At 42.5% G+C, this 16,564-nt stretch overlaps 2 protein-coding genes across 2 annotated transcripts in view; one reads left to right on the top strand and one right to left on the bottom strand.

Annotated features, from left to right (window-relative positions):
• Nucleotides 1–12,811, bottom strand: part of LOC143267225 (disks large homolog 5-like) — a 74,034-nt gene extending 61,223 nt beyond the window's left edge. The window contains exon 1 of the mRNA XM_076544249.1: nt 12,621–12,811. The gene's annotated coding sequence lies outside the window, so the exon portion shown is untranslated. The remainder of the gene's footprint in view (nt 1–12,620) is intronic.
• Nucleotides 12,812–12,817: 6 nt separating this feature from the next.
• Nucleotides 12,818–16,564, top strand: part of LOC121826443 (disks large homolog 5-like) — a 63,197-nt gene continuing 59,450 nt past the window's right edge. Inside the window, exons 1-2 of the transcript XR_013042157.1 lie at nt 12,818–15,102; nt 16,323–16,466. The gene's annotated coding sequence lies outside the window, so the exon portion shown is untranslated. The remainder of the gene's footprint in view (nt 15,103–16,322; nt 16,467–16,564) is intronic.

Here is a 16,564-nt window from a genome sequence, read left to right as displayed (position 1 = left end):
AAGACAATTACTAGTTTTAAATACTTTACATTGGATTGAATTGTTTTATATTGTACACAAATTTGAAACTGATAGTTAGAAAATGCTATATGTATATTTCTAATTGTATTTATTCCATCCACTTAACAATGTAATGCAAATTTCTGATCCTTGAATGTTATTATTATCAACTATTAGGATATAAAGAAATGAAAGCTAGTAGTTAGACATTATCATAGAACTTGTAGTCATATTAGATATGTTTTAAAAATTGAGCAGAGATGTTTTAGACAGGTCATCTTCAAACCCTTCAGAGATCTACAGAATATGGCATTTAAAATGTTTTAATAACTTAGAAAATTTTTCTTTTTTGAGACATGTCGGCTCCTGGCAGTACCAATCTACTTTAGAGAAAATATGGGCATTGAAGAAACTGCATATGGAGTCAACTTTCATTCTGGCAAAAGTTAAGCCACTGGACAACAAAATATCCTAGAATCAACAGGACAAAATGGACAGACAGAACACGAAACAAGGGACTACTGATTCTTGCCAAAACAAGTGTGGTGATGGCTTTATCAAAAGACATCTTCTGAGGCCAGGACAATATGGCCCCATCCCTGAAGTGGCCTTCGCATCCGGAAAAGGTACAGTGCCCTTTTCTTCGAAGGCAGCTTAACAGGCAGAGGGCCGATGGATTCTGTTGTACAATGGAACAACAGCTGAAAGCTCATGCCTCTCAAAAGTAGACTGGCATTTAATAGAGGGATGTGGAGAAGAAGGGGATGCTGAGATGAAGCCATATATACACAGCCAAGAAGAATGGACAGCTGAATTAAAAAACTGTCAACAATTTACAGAATTTAAAATCCTGAATCATGACAGGACACTAGTGGAATTCAGGTGTTTCTGGTACATGGACTGCTCTCACCCAATGTGAGGTTGAACTGTTGACCTTGTGTACATCCTACTTCACAAATGAGTCTGTCAGATACACTAAGCCTATAGGTTGAAGATGATGCCCCAACACTGCGGAGAAACCTCAGGTGACTGCCCAGGCAGCTGGCTGTTTCTGTCAACTCACAAAATTTTTTGGAAGTTGCTTGCATGCACTTCCTGTTTTTTATTTTTGTTAGCTAATTATTCCCTTCTTGGGTCTCTGAGGGAGTTGAAGATTAGTTAGTTATGGTTGAAGATTAGTTAGTTATAGTTGAACATTAGTTAGTTATAGTTGAACATTAATTAGGATAGAAAGTACATTAGATACATCTTGGAATTACCAAAATAGGATAGATAATGGAATTATTTTCTCTGATTTGTCAAATACCTGTTTAGGTATTTATTACTTGTATATATTGTATATAGTTATTGTACTTTTGTATATAGTTTTTCTTTTGTTAGTTATAACCTTTTGCTTTCTTTTCTTTTTATTAAAATAGAAAAGGGGAAATGTGGTGGTAATCTAAATGTACTGAAATATTATTTTGATTGTATGTTAATAAATAAAGTTGTCTGGGGGTCAGAGCTATTAGAGCCATAGCAAGAGTGTGGCGGTGGTGGCACACGCCTTTAATCCCATAGATATCTGTGTGTTCAGGGTCAGAGCTATTAGAGCCATAGCAAGAGTGTGGCGGTGGTGGCATACGCCTTTAATCCCATAAGATCTCTGCGTGTTCAGGGATACAGTCAACATTGGAGACATATGCCTTTAAGACCTAGGGGGCTGTACATTCAGACAGTGATGAGGCAGTCATGTGTTTGGGTTTACAACCAATGAGAAGGCAGAACAACATACTATAAAAAAACGAACCGACAGGAAGTAGGTCTCTTTTCGCGAAGCTGGGACAGCAGGAGGAAGGGTGAGATTTTAGCTCTGAGCTCTGACCTCTCGGCTTTCTCTTTTACATTGTTTCTGTGTTTCTTATTTAATAAGACGGTTGGTTACATCTATACATTTTGACTTGATTATTAGTTTCAATATTTTCACCAAAACTGTTACTATTCAAAGGAGTCAAGAACATAGATGTTCTTTCATGAAACATATCCTTCATTAGCTTACTTTGAGAAAAAGCATTTTCAGGATTTAGTATTTTCATTTCATTAGCTTTAACTCCTGATTTTATTAGCAGTTGTGATATTTAGCATTGATTTCTTATAAGGAACTTTCAGGTAAAGCAACTCTTTTGTAAAAGAGCTAGATTTTCTGAAGTTTGTTTCCCATATAGAAAGCAGTCATTTCTTTTTTGAATGCCTGTTTCCTTGTCTTATTAGATTTGCAAAGGAATTACTCATTGCAGGCAATTTGTTCAAAAGGCAAAGAACTTTTAATTTCAGCATAAGTTTCTTCATATCTAAGACAACGTTCAGTGTATAAACTGCTTTCCCTTGTTTTAAGGATTTTAAAGTGGCTTGTTTGCTCTTAAAGGTAGCATTTTGTCATCCAGCTACTGTAAAAACATTGCACAGCTATTACGGTAAATAAGGCATTTTATCCACCCACAAACCGTGAAGCACCTAGTTCCGTATCCTTTCAATTTTTCATTGGAACTGACACTTAAACTCTTAGATGTTTTTCTTCCTTATTCTTTTAAAAGCTGTACTTTAAGTTTACCATGAACCTATTTTCGAGCTGACAAAAGTGTTTCAGGGCAATGTCACCATGTTTAGCAGAAAAACTACCTTTCCCAGAATGCATTTCCTGTATATTAGTCCATAATAATGTCAGTCCCATATCAGTCCCTTATATCATTTTCCTTATATCATTGATTTCCCATAGTTCTTTTCGGGTCTGAGAGTCAACTGGTTCTCTTTTACTAGACTTGCCTGGGAGGTTAGAACAAAGTCTCTTGCCTTTGCAACAGGAGATTTGAACAAGCACTTTACATTTTCAGCCATGGCATATTGGGAGATTCCTATTCTCTCCTCAGCTGGCTTCAACAGGTGTCTCTCCTTCATTTGACACTGGCCCAGGATCAGAACCACACCTGCCTCATTAGCATGAATTGAGGCTGGCATTTCTGATAGGGGCTTGTGTTTGTTTTAGCCAGTCAGTGAAAAACAAAACCATGTACAACAGCTTTTCCATAGCTCTTTCAGAGAGATTTTCTCCCACTGATCTTATTCTCATTTTGCTTGCTCCTTCCATCCCCAGATGCAGAGCTTCAGGTATCTGTCTATGGCTCTGTATCTCTGCTAGCTGCTTTTGGAGGTAGGGGCTTTTTTTTCTCCCCTGAATCTGCCTCACATTCTAGCAGCTCTTTCAGGTCATATATTTTCTGGGGAGGATTATGTCCCTTCTCTGTTTCTTCAGAGTCTTTCTCCCAGACAGTTCCCAGTTTGGTCTCAATTTATCCCCTCTCCCCCAGAAACAGTTTCTGACACTACAGTGGCGGCTTTCCCTGCTACTGTAGGTAGGGACTTTTGTCCATTTCTGCTTTTGGGGTCTGTGTTGTTTGCATACAGACTGAAAATCTAACAAGGGAGGTTTTTGCCTTTTCTAAACTCCCATTAGGACAGGTGTTTTGCCTCATCAGGCCTTCACCTGGCCGAGTCCCCCAGTGGGTTCGGTTTGTTTGTCTGGGTGCTCAAGGACAGAGCTTATGCCAGAGGCAATCACCCCTCAGGGCTACACTCCTTCATCTCATAGGGAGTCAGTTGAAACAAAGCTTTTCTCAAAGAGGTGCTTTCTCTGACAGAAAAGAAAGCTTTCCTCCTGGATAGTTCTGTTCTGCCCTGGCTGGTCTCTTTCCCCTGACAGCATTCTGACTGGGGCGCACAACTGCTTCAGACACAGTTCAGCTTTACTGTTTTCCCAGAATGGTCCTTTCTCTGATTGGAAAGCTTTTCTCAGATTTCTTTTTGCAGCTGTGGACCTAACAACCCGGGACTTGTAGGAAAGTGGACAACTGGGCTGTTCCCACCAGCTTTAGTTTTGTTTGTTCATTAGCAATCTTCCCCTGGGTGCTGCACCTTCCTGCCTCAGCTCTGTGCTCCAAGAAGTTTACAACTGCAGGAACCCTAGTATCCCTAAAATGCCCTCCAACTCAGAGACACTGGCCAGTAGCCTCTGGGTTTTTGGTCAGAAGCTAGGGTACAATGCTAACAGTTTGCATTGCTTCAGGGGATTCTTTGCAATAGGACGATTAGGAGCACCTTTTCATTCTGAAATGCTCACTCAGAAACAAAACCCTTGATGCCTCAGCTCAGCTATAACTGAAAAGCTTGGATTTTCTGCTTTTCTTAGGCAAAGTTTCCTGCCCTTTTGGGCTCTATGTAGCTCTTCACCCACACTCTCCCAAGTGCTTCCCTCTGGTACTCTGACCCACTGTCTTTTACTAGCTTGAAGAGACAGAGCTTAGGAGAGGTTTTTAGGAACTTGTCCCTGCCTCCTGCATTGCAGGGAGGATTTTTAAAGGTTGAAAGAACTTTGGTTTTGCTGTCTTAAGAGGTTTGTTGTTTTCCCTTAGAACTAATCACAGGTGGTCCCCATACTAATATCTTCAGGTGATTCTAATTTTTGTCCTTCTGAGAGAGAAAGTTAAAGGCTTTAGTTTTTACGTTTAAGAGAGCTTTTGAGAAAGATTATGGCTTTAGAGAGATTTTCCCCCCAAATTTTCCAAGAAAAGCTTTTTGGTTTAAGAGAAAGATTTTCCCCCCAAGAGAGAAAGACCAACTTTTCCCAAAATTTCAACTTTAAACTTTGACTTCTTACACCCCCATTTTTGCCTCAGGGAGAAAACACATTCTCCTGCTGCTTGGACTTAGCATTTCAGCTGTCCCCAGGTCAAAAGCTTCCATGGGAAACTTATCCTTCCCCATTAGCTCAAAGAAGAGCTTTTTTACTACCCGTAAAGCCCAAAGATTTTTCCCAGTTTGTGTTTATAGCCCCCAAAGTTGGAAAATTGAAGAGTTTTTCTGTCTACTTGCCCTACTTAATTTTTCCTACATGATCTTACACGTCTAAGTTTTTCCTACACTATATTACTACCCTATACCTTATACTTATTTTTCACAGATAGAAACTCAGAAAGGGATGGAAGATAGAAAATTTTGATGGAAGAGATTGTCGCTGCAGCATCTGACATCCTTCCAGTCTGCCTTCCTTTCCTCTCAAGGATAATGCCTGCCTCTTAATAATATATATAATATATATATATATATATATATATATATATATATATATATATATATATATTCCATAATACCGGCATGCCTTTCCACTCGCAGGGCTGACTCCGTACTTTCACCAAAAACTCTGTAATAAAACTATTAATTTCCATTATCTTTTGTCCCTACTTCTTTGTCTTTAGTCCCTGTTCATTTGTCTTTAGTCCCCCCTTTTTTAGTCCCCCCTTTTATTCTTTAGTCCCTCTTCTTTTTTCTTTATTCCCTGTTCATGGTGTCATTCTGTGGGGTGATTACCCACCAACCCCACAGCTCCCCAGAGTTTTCTTGAGTGTGAGGAGCAGGAAATATTAGATAGAAGGATTTATAGTGGAGAATCTTGTTGAGATAAACACACAGAAAATAAAGGATAGCCTCAAGAGGGGCTGGAACCTATTCCAACGGACCCCGACTGTCTCTGGCCCAGGGTATTTATAGAGATGCCAAGGGGTGGAGCAAAAGACCTCCTCCCCCAGCACAGGCAAGTGCAGACCATCTCAGACACCTGCACTCAGGCCTGTGGTCCTGATCATCCTCTATTCAGACCTGCTGTGTAAAGCCACAAGGAACCCCAGAACGGGATCCCCCCTCCACACACACCATATGAAATCAAGATCCCCAATAACTACAGGGAGGTGGCATTGTCTCAGAGTATAAGTAACACCAGAGAGGAGCAGTAATGACCTCCAGACATTCCAGCCACAAACTGAGATGGACGAATGGGATGAGGCACCTCCAGCTGCTGCTAGGTGCTTTCAATCATCTGCTGGTCAAGCACAAAGACTCACAACAAACTAACAGGACCTAGCATCTCCCACAAGCCAACATTTGTCAAGGCCTCTTGAAACGCATGTTGAGAGCTCACACACTACTGTCCCTATCCTCAGACTGTGGTTCAGGCCACAGGCTCTGATTTTCATTTGGAGGAAGCAGAACAGTTTGTGTCCCCATTTCACTCCTACCCAGGTTCCAAGTTCTGCATCTTGAATGCACTCAGGAAGTTTAGTTTAGGTATCAGGACACCCTGGATTTACAGTCTCCTGTGCCTCAGGAAAACTGGGCTTGATACTGTGGTGTCAAGATGGTCAGGAGAGAACTGGGCATAATGACTACCTGTGGTTCAAATCCTTGTTGATGTAATTGGTGAGGATTCCATGCAGCTCATTTCTCTCGCATGTCATATTATGTAGGCGGATGGTGAGTTTCTCTATTTTTTTCCCAGAGTCCCACTTCACACTTTTGAATTTACTGACAGCCCTAAAATGAAGAACTAGCACCATGTTTAGTCCATATGAAATTCACCAGAAGTCTACACTGTGGGTTCAGAAGTGTACTTGGTAGATCCCAGAACAAATGAGTGATGTGAGGCAAACTGTGTCTTTTCAGATGTTATATCACACTGACAAGTCATGCTAGACAAGGTGAGCTTTTTCAGTAATACCCAATTCTAGAATTCAATCGACACTGCTTGCTCTACACACTGCCTCATCTCAATTAATCTTTATACTGTGAAGGATGCACAGAAAGTGACTGACAGATGAGACTTTGCCCAGATGGGTTCTCAAAGCCCATGTTGAGTCTCCACTTCTGTGGATGTCAGTTCTCTCATATCTCTATAGGGAGGTCTCAGAAGTCAGCTGGTTTCCTCTGTCTCCCTAGACAATGTGACACAGTGGACACCCTCTTTAGAGCTTACTCACAGTTGCAGCGGATGCACATTGGCTTCAGAGCCCTCAGCCATGTGCTTTCAGAGCCTGGAGAAAATTGCTACTGTCCACAAGCACTCAGGCATTATAAGGATGCCCAAGTCACTTGCTCTATGCTTCAGAGTCTCATGTTAATGGAGAAGCCAGGCAGGGGCAGAACATTGTCACCAGATTCACAAAGCCATCCTCACTGACATTCCAGGACATTCAGAGCTACCTGGAAGAGGACAGTCTCATTCCAGGTCCACTGAATCTAACAGTTGAACTGATCTGTGTACTATGCACAACAGGGAACTCAAAAGTTTAGGGATCCTTGGAAGTCAGTAGCACTTGGTGGATCCTACCCTGCTAGTGGTTATGATGTAAAGTATCAGAACCTATGGCTTTGCCAGGGTACTCTCCTTTCCTTATTATTACTGGCACACAACTAAAGGACTCCAGTGAATGTGAAACACAGTTATGGTACAGAAATCTCGTTAGTTCCTCTGTGCCTCCTTTCCCTCTCAGAGTGAAAGAAGAGGGTACCCAACAAAGCAGCTTCAGCCTTGTCAATTTCTGAATCTGCCAAACTAATCATCATGGATGCTTGATCTGGGTCTGCTCTTTAGGAACCCAGAGAAGCAGGATAGGCCTATTGCTTCCCAGAAGCTCCCAGTTCCTGAGTCCTAGCCCTGGAAAGCTCAAGTCCAAAAACATCCAGAAAACTCCCAAGCCCCTTCCCAGAACTCACTCCCTCTTCTCCAGGGCCACTTATTTGTCCATGTTTTTCAGAGAGACCTAGGAGTAGCTCCCTTCTGCCTCACTCTGGTGTCTCCATGTTGTCCATTCCCTCTCCCAAATAGACCTCTCAATCTTGACATGTCTATAGGCAAAGCATGTGGTCCCAGAACAAATTTCCTAAAGAATGTTGTCATTGTTACAATACTAGTGACATCATTGGGGATTCCAAAAGCTGTCCAGGATACAATAGAATGTCCAATAAAGGGTCTCCTGATGTCATGGGGCACAGCCTTTGCCTCCTTGCTAAATAGTTCTCCATGAACTGACCAGAAGCTGAGGTTTCCTATCCAGGAGTCTCTCCTGTGACACAGGGGAAGCCATTCGGTACCTCCTCCTTCCAAAGCTAGAGATTTCTGTCGGCCTCATTAGAATCTTTTCACTACTTTACCCATGGGGAGTTGAACACTCACTTTATAAGCACTGCCTAAAAATGGCTCTTCCCCTCCTTAACATCCATAACCAATAATATGAGAAATAAAGCATGTCAAGGAATGATATCAGGATGATGTGGAGAAGGACGGTTGATTTCTCTGATGTGAGCAAGCAACTTGAAAGGCTAAGTTTAAGGGAAGGTGAGTATTGGGAATTTGTAAGTGAGCTGAGACTGTTATGAGGCCCTAACGGCTCTAGAATATCCTCTCTATGTGTCCTGTGTATTAGCCAGGGTTCTCTAGAGAACAGAAGTTATAAAATGAATCTCTGTATGGAAAGGGCATTTGTTAGAATGGTTTTTAAGCTGTGCTCTAGCTAATCCAACAATATCTGGCTATGAATGGAAAGTCCAAGAATCCAGTCGTGCTCTATCTAATCCAACAATATCTGGCTATGAATGGAAAGTCCAAGCATCCAGTCGATGCTCATTCCACTTGACTGGATATCTCAACTTGTCCAGTATATACTAGAATCTTAAAGAAATAGGCTCTAATGCCAGTGAAGGAATGCATGTGATAACAAGGTGAGAGCAAGTAGAGAAAGGGTTAAAGCTTCCTTCTTCCATGTCCTGTAGGCTTCCAACAGAAGGAGTGGTGCAGATTACATCTGGATTAAAGATCTGAATTAAAGGTGTGACTTCTTACCTCAAACGTCCAGACTAGAAGTAGATCTTCCTACTTCAAAATAAGCAGAAATCTCCCACAGGTGTGCCATCTATTTTTGGTTGTTAGTTAATCCCAGATATAGTCAAGTTGACATCCATGAACAGTCATCATAGTCTTATTCCCCTCTTCAGTAATATTCATGAGAAAATGGCTCCCTTCTTCTTGATAAGAAGTGAAGATAATTAAAAATCATATCTAAATCAACTGTAGATCTCATGGTCATGATGATTTTTACTGGCCTCTCTTTGGTCATGGGTGGCTAAAATAGAATGAAATACCAGTCTTTGCTTTCTTGGGTAGGAGGGGATCAGCTAGATACCCAGACACAAAACAATAGGGTCTCTCTCTAAAACTGTACATTTGAAATTCAAATAATTAGGCTATGTCTGGTAATAACAGTGGTGGAAAGGATCCAAGAGATAGAAAATGGGTTCTCTTCAAAGAAAAGAGAAGAAAGCAAACACACTGTACTTGTCAGAAAGAGCCACATAAATTCAGACTTGAATACCTCCAGACCAGATCTTGCTCACTTCATGCATTCTGAGAAAGAATAATTTATTTAAATTGGAAGACCCAGGAAAAATTTATGTGGGGTCTTCCTTGCAAACAACACTCATAAATCTTCTGTTGTTTTAAGAGCAAAATGGTGTATTAAGATTTGAAGTTTCTCTGATGGTCAAAGAGGCAGAATTGGAGACAGCAACAATAAAAAACAAATCAAACTCCAGAATGAAATCATGTTGCAGAGCTCACCATTGACACTAGCATGATAAGTGTGGGCAATGCAGTGTGTGTCTCCAAGAATAATGACAACAGACAATGTGCCTGGTGCTGCTTTAGAAGCTTTCAACATCCATGGCTCTCAAAATGGAATCTAGATTTCCCCAAATCATCAAGCAGAATGGACTACTCCATTTCTCTAGAACATGAGCTCTGGCATGCAGTTGATGACTCAGGGTTGTATTTGGGTCTCTGTAGTAAGGGGTGGGTCTTCTGATAGGAACCTCTCCATCAAAACACTGGAAGGATGGTCAAAGGTGCTGTCAGCCAACAGCTCCTTCCCATGTTACACTGCAGCCTTTAGAAGGGGCTTCAGTAGTCTAATTTACCAATTTTTCCTTTGTGGCTTGTTTAAGCTAACTGCAAAAACTCTAGGTTTGGTGTCCTGAGTTTCAGCACCAAATGTTAGTAAATTGAAGGCTGAAATTGCAAGGAGACAGTTCAGCCCTTGAGGGTGAGCTATCCCTGACACTTCAAGCTACTCAGAACAAGAGCTCTGCCCTGAAGGTGTTTAGCCCAGCTGTGATAGCTGAACTGGAGACAGTTCAGCACTAGAGGGCAAGGTATCCTGGACACCTGGAGCTACTTAGAACAACAGCTCTGCACTGAAGGTGTCCTGGATTTGTGTATGTTGAATTATCCTTGCATGTTTGAGGTGAAGACAACCTGACCACAGTGGATGATATTTTTGATGTGATCATTACCTTGATTTGCAAATATTTTATTGAAAATTTGTATTTATAGGTTAATCAGGATAATAGGCCTATAATTCTATCTATCCATCTATCTACTCTCTATATACTATCTATCTATCTATCCATCCATCCATCCTTCTATGTATCTACCTACTTACCTGCCTTCATCTCTCAGCACCAGGGTATCTCTGACTTAAAAAAGAATTTGTAAGAGCTCCTGCTTTACTACTCTTTACTGCTGAGCCATTTCCTAAGCCCCTGACTTGCATTTGCATCTTATTTTAATTGTTATTTTCCCCCTTTTTAATATTTCATTTTTTATGTATACGGGTATTTTTCCTGCAGGTATGTTTGAGCACCACATTATGTGTGCTCCCATTATCCCCTGTGTGTCCTTGCATTTGCCGCAACCATGGCGGATGTGAGTACTCTCCAATAGACCAAGCAGAAAATGCTGCATTCTTGAGGAATCTTCAGTGCTCAACACTGGCCTCAAAACTCTCTCGTGCTCCTTAAAAATGAATAGATCTGCCTTTAAAACAAACAAACAAAGTGAAAACTCGCAGTTTGCACTGCCTGGCACGTTCCTCACTTTGAGGAGTTGCGTCTGCTCTCGAACCCCTAGAGTTCAGGAGGCACTCTGCAGAGCTGCCAGCGAGCGACAAAATGATGCTAGGAAGAAAGAAAAAAATTAAAGAAGCCTCTGAAAGCCAGAACTTGGAGAAGAAGGATCCAGAAGCCAGCAGTTGTGTCAGTATAAAGAAGAAGTGTAGACTGGAGGACCTACTCATAATGATCTCAGATAGTGATGGAGAGGAAGCAAAAGAGGAGAATGGATTGCAGAAAATGAAGACAAAACAGTCGAACAGATCAGAGTGTTTGGCTAAAAGAAAAATTAGATGTCAGAAGAAGAACAATTTGCTTTGGCTCTCAAAATGAGTGAGCAGGAAGCTAGGAGGGTTAACAGCCAGGAGGAGAAAGAAGAGGAGCTCTTGAGGAAAGCCATTGCTGAAAGACTGAATGTAAATATATGCTGTGTTGAAAGTTTATGGGATTTATTAATAATGTTCTTAGTTACTTAGTGTTTGGTATAGTTGTGTTAGAAACAAGATATGGTACTTTATAGAATTTTCAACTAACTATATCTCAGTCCTTTTTTTTTAAGTCTGCATTGTTGAATTGCTGGTTAATGCAATTTGAAGTGTTTTGTTGCTGTATGAGTTTGCTTCCACTCCACAGATTATTTCAGTCAATGGCTTTAAAGGATCAAAGTAAGTGGCCAGCTTCTGAAGAGTTGCAGAATACCAAGAATTCCAAAGCCCAGGTGTTTACCTCCCTCATTTGTGGGGACAGCAAAGAAAAAGAGAAAAGAATGGGCAATTTTAAAAATAACCAAATAAGGGATTGGAGAGATGGCTCAGCAGTTTGGGGCACTGGCTGCTCTTCCAAAGGACCTGGGTTCAACTCTCAGCACCCTCATGACAGCTCACAATTGTTTGTAACTCTAGTTCCAGGGCACTGGAAAAACACGAGACTCCCCATGGCAAAACACTAATGCACATTAAAAAAAACAAATAATATTAAACTATGATTTGAATATATGAAATAGAAATGATTTTAAATGTTAAGGATACTTTCCAGTGGCAGATTCTGAGCCATCCTTGATTTCTGTTTACTTGTAAGCTTCTTTGTTTGAGCTGGAATCTCCTAGAGTTGAAAGGCTGGCTTTGAACTTGTAAGTTCAAGCAGTTCCCCACTTCAGCCTTCTGAAAATCTTAGGACTACAGGCATGTATCACCATGTCAATATGTATGTCCAGTTCGAATCATTCTTCATACTATATACTCTTCGTACTAGAAACAGTATAGTAGATATATATAGGCATTCACTTCACATTGGGGAATTCGTTTGAATTGAGCAGCTGTATTTTGAAGAGGAGAAACTCCTAGGGACAGTGCCTACCGTTTTTGTTCTTCCTGTGACTCTTCATATACAGCTATTTTAATAATAAACCTGGTCTGGTACGGGGGAAAAAGTGAAAACTCATAAGGAAGGGCTATGGTTTAATAATTAACTGTGAAGCTGAGGGCCCGGAACAGCAGCTTGGATCTCAGCCTGCCACCTAGCCTCTGTGAACCCACTTTCTGGCTGACAACCTCGGGTCAGCACACACTGTCTCCTCGTGCCAGGGAAAAGTTCCTGAGAGGAGTCAGCGCGGGGCTTCGGGAGGTGGCATCTTGGCTCAGGACGCCCTTTCTGACACTGCTCGGTCTGTCCCACTTTCTCTGCCGCAGTTCGGGGACCCGGTAAGATCTGAAATCCCATCCTGGAACTTCTCTCTCCGCTCCCTTCACAACTGTCCCTCACCTGGAACCCTCTGGGACCCGGGACCTCAGCCTCCACCACAGGCTGCGTCTTACATTTTCTTAGCTACATCCGTCTCCCGGAACCGCTCCTTCACCATGGTGCCGGCTGCTGGGCGCCCTTCTCGGGCTCCGACTACAGAAACCACTGTCGCTGCAGCTTCCCGGGCGCTTCTGGATTTAGGGCTCAGGGAGCAGCCGCTGTCCCTCGGCCACTGCACAGCACCGCACGTGCCGCTTCCTCTTCTGCCCCAGGGTCTGTCCAGAGAGGCTTCTCACCTGCTGCTGTGCGACCTCCCGCTACACCGCCACCTACTGGAGTGTGCTTAAAATGCACCAGGGCACGCTAATCAAAAAAGAAAAAAATCCCCTTTCTGGTGGGTTTCTCAAAATGACAGTGAAATGCTGCACTTTCTCATCTTAAGGCCAATAAACAAAGGAATGAATGAATGAATGAATGAATGAATGAATGAATGAATGAATGAATGAATGAATGAATGAATGAATGAATGAATGAATGAAAGAATTTTTTAGATGACATAATGATTGTCACTAGGGCTGCTTACAACAGTAGGGTTGAGGGACAGGTTCTTTACTGAACCATGGGCACCTCACCAGTGTTTACACCATTGAAGAATATGTCTGTCCTCACCCCCAACAACCACTACCTGGCTATAAATCCTCAGGTGATGCTTCACGAAGCACTCCCCCATAAGATAAAATATTGACAGTGGCTGTCCTGTGTGGATCTGTTGTATGTTTGGCTCATTTCCTTGACTTGAATTAGCTAAATTGTTTCTAGTATCAGCTTAATGATCATAGGAAAGGAGAAGCAATCCCCTTTTAAAACTCAGTTTTTTAATTCTGTGTGGCACAGCATCTGGGTACAATTGACAAGAGACATGCTCCTTGTCCTTGGGATCATCAAGTTCCAATGGCTATGAAGCTGCACTAAAAACCACCTGCTTTTAGTGGTGCCATGAACAGCTGCTTGGCTGTTCCTATTGGTTCTAGTGTTTGGATAATGTCTCCTGCTTTCATTTTGAACTTCCTGGAGTGGCATGAGACACAATTGATCATCTTCCCTTGCACAGGGTGAACACCTGGGTATTACCAGGTTTAACCTGGCCAACATGAAGGAGAGTGTGTTGGAGCTGGCCTCCTTTGAGAAGATAACTGACCATTTCTTTGATGCTGCTTTCTTTGGGCAAGAAAGACCGAGTATGTGGTAGGTTTGCAGTGTAGACGACCTATAGCTTAAAGAATGAATGGATTATTTGTCTCCAGAGCCCAACTAAGGCATCCTGCCCTCACTCTCTCCATTCTGTCAGCTCTTTTCAGTTCAGACAGTTTTTGAGTTGTAAATAGAAAATATGGACCCTGAACCATTGAAGACATTGTAGTCTACTTGGCCACATTGACAAACAGCCTACATGTTGTCCAGGATTGACAGAATGTAGACAGTGAATGATCCGCCAGGTGTATCAGTAGTGTAATCTGTGGTCCTGCTTCCTCGTGAGGGACTGAACATCATTTTAAAAGCCAGATAGCCCAGAAAATGGGGAGACAAAGGTGAAAGATGGAGAGAGAGAGAGACAGAGAGAGAGACAGAGAGAGAGAGAGAGAGAGAGAGAGAGAGAGAGAGAGAGAGAGAGAGAGAGAGAGAAGGTAATGGGAAACCCAGGCCTTGTGATGGATGTGTTTTTTCCCAGGACTCAGGAGGCAGAGGCATGCAGATTTCTGTAAGCTCAGGGCAGCCTCCTCTACATAGCAAATTCCAGGTCAGACAAGTCTACGCAGTGAGGCCCTGTCTTCAAAAGTACACCAAAATGAAGTGAAAGAAAAGTGAAGAGGGTTAGAATGGGAGAAGCCCCTGCACAAGCCAGAGTATACATGTCAGACACCAGGACAGAATACTAGCATCCACCAACAACACCTTTGCAGCCTGGGTACAGCCTCTGTCTGCCGCTCTACTTGGAAATGTCCCCTGTCTCTCTGTGTGGAGCATTCTAGCCCAATGTTACATCTCTCTGTGTCAATTTTATCTTGGCTTTGATAGCAACAGACTAGTGAACCCTGAAACCAAGTTGAATGCAGAGTCCAGTGCTATTAATAAACCTGAGGAGGCTCTCTCCTTAGTTACCTGAAGCATGTGTTAAAGGAGCAGAGGAAATCAGGTGGCTGAGACACCTATCTCCCATCAGAGAGACGGGAGACCTGAGACCCCTGGCAGGGGCATCTCAATCCAGGGCAAAATTCCTTGGGGTGTCATTGAATTGCTTGCTTACATCCTTTCTCAATCACTTTCTTAAGTCTCAGGGTGACCTGTTCATTCCCTATGTCTTGTCACAATGCAATTTCACTTGTGTTCATCCACCAAAGGGGCATCCAAGGAGCCACCACCCACTCCAACCAGCCTCACAAAGAGGCAAGTGAAGAAGGTGAAGAGTCTAACCACTCAGCCCCAGGTGATGACAGCCCAAAGGAACCATCTGAGAGATCGCTTCATCTTAGTATTTGAAGGATCCTTGGACAACAGGTATTTACTGTTTCATAATACATGGTTACTGTCTTGGTTTCACAATTTCACCCTTAGTTCAAATGTCTAAAATATTGGCGTGTGGGAGGCTCAGTGCTCCTTCAGGGTGTCCCATTGTCCAACACAATTTCTCTAAATGCTTCCCTGAAGCAAAACCTGACACATGGGCAGGAGTGAGATGGGGACATAGACTGTTCTACTTCCTCCAAATGAAAACCAGAGCCTGTGGCCTGAATCACATAACTCAGGAATTGAGGCAGTAGTGTGTGAATTCCCAGCATGAAATTGGAGAGATCCTGTCAAGTGGTGGCTAGTGTGAGAATGCTGTAATTTGTATTACTTGCCTGGCAAGATATTCTATGCTGGATGATCCTAGTAGCAGCTGCAGAGGCCTGGTCCCACATCTTAAAATGTGGCAGCAAGGCCTGGTACTGATGTCTGCTGCTCTTAGTCCTCTCTGAGATGATACAAAGGCATGCATGAATTTGGCATCTCACTGAGAACATTCTATCCCCTTCCCTCTCTCAGTCTCTGTTTTTCTTTCACTTCTATCTCTCTCTGTATCTCTCTGATTCTCTATTTCTGTCTCTGTGTCTCTCTCTCATCCCTCTATCTTATCTGTGTTTGTGTGTTTTTCATATGTGTCCCTCTTCACCCTGCAATCAGGGGTCAGTGTTTGACCATGAAGAGTTGCTTATCTCAGTATCTAGATGTGCTTTCTATTGTGGACTAAGAGCCCCATTTTGGGCAGCATAGCCCTTTGCCAGTCTGTTTATCTTGCTGCCAATGTGGAATGCTTTGGGGGAATTTATGAAGCTATCATGATATTGCATCCCATCCTCAGAAATGCTCATGATGTGATTTTCAGCCTCCATGTCAATATAGGCACTCTGGAATGAGAATCTCTTATTTGAAAACAGAAGAAACATCACAATTTCTAGTGGGTCATGACCTGTGATAGACTGTGGGAACTCCATAGCAAGCTAGCTGGCATGACTCCTGAGGGAGCTCATTCAGTCCCAGCTGCATCCTTCTTAACACCCTGCCCTTGCTGGCTTGTGGCCAGAAGTGCAAGTTTAAGAAGCAGCTGGAGGTCCATAGGAGCTCGAGTACATAGGAGCCAGGAAGGGGCATCTCATGGGTTGAAATAGTACAGAACACACCCTACACTCATGTGCTATGTGACCTGTATTCATAGAATTCTTTGCTTCTGGGTCCAGACTCTACCACAGGCCAAATCCTTCCTGTGAAAAGCTCAAGATGGAACATCAGTAGGTCATGTCTGACCTGCAGAATTTCAAGAATGAGAATATGGAGGCCTCACAGAATCTCAGTGAGCTGACCAAGGAGAAAGTCTTCCTTTGGTACGTGCTCATCTTGGCAGAGACCCCAACTGTTGTACAATGTCCAATTCTCATTATCTTTGTCTCTGGACTGCAGGGTCTGCAGATCTGCTTCTAGA

Source organism: Peromyscus maniculatus, chromosome 9 (genome assembly GCF_049852395.1).
Source record: "Peromyscus maniculatus bairdii isolate BWxNUB_F1_BW_parent chromosome 9, HU_Pman_BW_mat_3.1, whole genome shotgun sequence".
Taxonomy (NCBI): Eukaryota; Metazoa; Chordata; class Mammalia; order Rodentia; family Cricetidae; genus Peromyscus; species Peromyscus maniculatus.
Note: the sequence above shows the minus strand (reverse complement) of the source record. Positions and strands in the feature narration are given on the sequence as shown.